Source organism: Vombatus ursinus, unplaced genomic scaffold (genome assembly GCF_900497805.2).
Source record: "Vombatus ursinus unplaced genomic scaffold, bare-nosed wombat genome assembly UNPS02011572.1, whole genome shotgun sequence".
Classification (NCBI taxonomy): Eukaryota; Metazoa; Chordata; class Mammalia; order Diprotodontia; family Vombatidae; genus Vombatus; species Vombatus ursinus.
In genome coordinates, this window is record NW_020951350.1 from 1,705,850 (window position 1) to 1,710,150 (window position 4,301).

At 37.1% G+C, this 4,301-nt stretch overlaps 1 pseudogene; it reads left to right on the forward strand.

Moving 5' to 3' along the window:
• Window positions 1-282: 282 nt before the first annotated feature.
• LOC114038988 lies at window positions 283-1,359 on the forward strand (annotated as a pseudogene).
• The last annotated feature ends 2,942 nt before the right edge of the window (window positions 1,360-4,301 follow it).

Below are 4,301 nucleotides of genomic sequence, written 5' to 3' on the forward strand. Positions count from 1 at the left end.
CCAATGCCTCTGATGCTCTGGACAAGATCCATTATGAGAGTCTGATAGATTCTTCCAAATTGGACAGTGGTAAAGAGCTGAATATTGACATCATCCCCAACCATCAGGAGCATACTTTCACTCTGGTGGACACGGGCATCAGCATGACAAAAGCTTATTTGATCAATAAGTTGGGAACCATTGCCAAATCAGGCACCAAGGCTTTCATGGAGGCTTTGCAGGCTGGAACAGACATCTACATGATTGCTCAGTTTGGTGTGGGTTTCTGTTCTGCTTAGCTATATGCATGTGTTCAATATAGATAGTTGTGATGAGCTTATTCCTCAGTATCTTAATTTTATCTGAGGTGTGGTGGACTCTGAGGATCTGTCCCTCAACATTTCAAGAGAGATGCTGCAGTAGGGTAAGAACTTGATGGTCACCATAAGGACAATCAAGAAGTATCTACAATTCTTCTCTGAACTGACAGAGAATTACAAAAAAAGTTCTCTGAGGCCTTTTTGAAAAATCTGAAGCTTGGAATCCATGAGGACTCAACCAATAGGCATTGCTTATCTGAACTGTTACATTATTACACATCTCGGTCAGAAAATGAGATGACTTCCTTGTCTGACTATGTGTCTAGGATGAAGGAAACCCAGAAATACATCTACTATATTACTAGTGAGAGCAAATAACACATGATCAATTCTACTTTTGTGGAATGGGGTACAGAAATGTGGTTTTGAAGTAGTATGCATGACAGAGCCCATTGATGAGTATTGCAAGCATCAGCTAAAGGAATTCAATGGGAAGACCCTTGTCTCTGTAGCTAAGAAAGGGTTAGAACTTCCAGAGGATGAAGAAGAAAAGAAAAAAATGGAGAAAAGCAAGCAAAAATTTGAGAACTTGTGCAAGCTAATGAAGGAAATTCTACATAAGAAGGTTGAGAATGTGACATCTCCCATCAGTTGGTATCTTTGCCCTGTTGCATTGTGACCCACACATACAGCTGGACAACCAACATAGAAAACATCATGAAGACACAGGCATTGAGAGACAACTCTATAGTGGGTTACGTGATGGCCAAGAAGCACATGGAGATAAACCCAGATCACCACATTGTGTAGACTCTTAGGCAGAAGGCTGAGGCTGACAAGAATGACAAGTCTATGAAAGACTTGGTGCTGCTGCTTTTTAAGACAGCTCTGTGTCTCAAGATTCCCAGACTCACTCAAATCAAATTTACCACATGATTAAGCAAGGTCTTGGCATTGATGGGGATGAGGTGATGGCAGAAGAACCCAGTTCTGCTGTTCCTGATGAGATCCCCCACTTGAAGGAAATGAAGATGCATCTTGCATGGAAGAAGAGGATTAGACAAATCTCTTCATCACACTCTACTCTCTGTATAGTTCCCTGCATTTTCCCACAGCAGCAATAGAAACCCTGTCTTGCCTGACTCCATCTGCCAATGTCTAGTGGATTTTTTTTTCCTCCTTCTGTTTTCCATTGTATTAGGGCAGGGCTTCAAGGGTCCCTGTTCCCCCTCTCCTGATCTGGGGAGTAAGATGTTGTGTATTGTAGGCTGTTTATGTTTATTTTGTTCTGAAATAAAATATGTGGAATAAAGAAAATGTGTTTTTTTAAACATAAAAAAGAGAATGCTTTTGCTTGTGATATCTGTCTCATAGTTAACTATGTATGAGAGGCGGCATGGTGTGGTAAAGAACCACCCTCTAAGTCAGAACAATGTGGGTTCAATCCTGCCTCTGATATATAGGATCATAGAACTGAGAATTAGAAGAGACCTCAACAAACATCTAGTTGAAGGAATCTTTTCTACAACATACTGGACAAAGGCTTTTCCAGCATCTGCTTGAAGGCTTCTGATGAAGGGAAGCAACCATCCCCTCTTTAGGCAAACCTTTCCACTTCTGAACAGCTCTAATTGTCAGGAAACTTTACTTGACATCAAACCTCAATCTGCTTGTAACTTTTATCCATTGTTCTTTGGCCCTTCTAGGACCAAACAGAATACATATAATCCCTTCTCTGATAAATTAAAATACTTGAAGAGAGGTAACATGTCTCCCTGAGTCTTCTTTTTTTCTTCAGGTTAAACTAAATTTCTTCAACTAATCTGCATGTGTCATGAACTCAATGTCCTTCATTGTCCCAGTTGCCCTCCTCTGGATACTCTCCAGTTTAGTAATGTCCTTTTAAAGCAGAAGTTTCCAGAACTGAGCATAATACTCCAGATGAGATTTGAAAAGGAGAGCATCCAATTCAAGGAATTCTGAGCTCCCTATTCCTGGAAGCTATGTTCCTCCTAATTCAGCCCAAGATTGCATTAGCTTTTTTTGGCTGCCACATCCTGTTGCTGACTTATATTGATCACTCAATTCATTAATGATCCCAGATCTTTTGCAGAGCAATTATTGTTGATCTGTAACTCCCTTGTATTATATCTGTAGAGTTGATTTTTTTTGTACCAAAGTGCAAGACTTTATATTTATCTCTATAGCATTTAATTTTGTTAGATTCAGTCTAATACTGAAACTTGTCAATATCTGTTTGGATTCTCACCCTATCATCCATTATGTTTTCTATTCCTTCTAGCTTTGTGTCATCTATAGGTTTGATGAGTGTACCATCTATACCAATATCTAAGTTGTTGATAAAAATGTGAAACATGGTTATATACAGATCCTTGCAGTACTTTATTAGGGACTTCCTGCCAAATTGAAACTGAGCTATTAATTACTACTACTCTTGGAATCCGGCCATCTAACCAGTTTTAGATCCATTTGATTGTATTATCTTTTCATCTCCACCTCTCCACCTTCTCCACAAGACTAATTTGAGATACTTTATAAAGAGCTTTGCTAAAATCTAATTTTTTCTCATTATTTCCTTTGACATTCTTGATGTTTTGTGCCTCCATATGAATTTTGTTAATTTTTTTTAGTTCTATAGATAATTCTCTGGTAGTTTAAATGGTATGGCACTGAATAAGTAAATTAATTTAGGTAGCATTATCATTTTTATTATAAATAATTTATTATAAATTATAGACTTAGCTTACCTATGAGCAATTAATATTTGTTTAATTATTTCCATAAAATGTGTTTTGTAATTGTATTTTTATAACTCTTGGTTGTATCTTGGTAGGTAGACTCAAGTAGTTTTTTTTTTCAACAATTTTGTAGTTATTTTAAATTGAATTTCCCTCTTTGTTCCTGTATGGTTTTATCAGTGTTATAAAGAAGTACTCATGATTTCTGTGGGCTTTTTTATATCCTGTAACTTTGCTGAAGTTCTAGATTTTCAATGATTTCTTCTGTTTGCAGGGGAATTTATCTGGATTTATCAGTACAAATATAAACTAATAGCTTTAGCAATTAAGAAGTTATTGGTAAACTTGATGAGAGCAGTTTTAGTCAAGGGGTAGAGTATATAACTAGATTGCAAGGGGTTGATAAGTAGGTATGAAGAGAGGAAGTGGAGTCAATGAGTACAATTGACTTCTAAGAGTTTGACTATAAAGGAAGAGATAAAAGATGTTAGTATTTGGTGAGTTTTTATTTTATTTTATTAAGATACAAGAGACCTGAATATGATGGTAGGCAACAGGGAAAGAGTCAATAGATAGAGAGATTTAAGATGAAGGAAGTGTTGTGTGTTTGGGGGTGGAATGAAATAAAAAGGGACATTGATCAAAGGGGAAAGCAACTAGGTGAGAATGTAGGGGATGGGGTGAAGGAGAATGGTCCTGGCAAGGGGAGAAGCCACTAAAGTCATTAAGAGATAGAAAAGACCCTAGAAATAATCTAATTTAATTCTCTCAGTCTGTAGATGCAAAAACTGAGATCCAGAAAGACTGTCATTTACCCAAGGTTACCTATATAGTAAGGGGCAGAGATGTGATTCAAACTGAAGTCTTCTGACCAGAAATCCCCTTTTGTACAGCACAATGAGTTGCACAGGATGAATAGACGTGGATAAGTTGTAATCTGTATTATTGATCTAATTACATTATCTTTTCCTCAAAACTTACCCCTCTTTCAAACTTCTCTATTACTATTTAGACAACTACTATCTTTACAATCACTCAAATCTGCAACCTGTGTCACCCTTGACTCATTCACATTTACCTATATTTAGTGAGTTGCCAAATCTTATTTCTACTTCCACAACATTTCTTGCATCTGTCCCTTTCTCTTGACTTATAGAATCCTCACCCCTTTCACTTCTAGTCACAACTATAGTCCCCATATCTAATCTGTTGCCAAAACTTGCTTATTTCAGCTTTGCAGCAT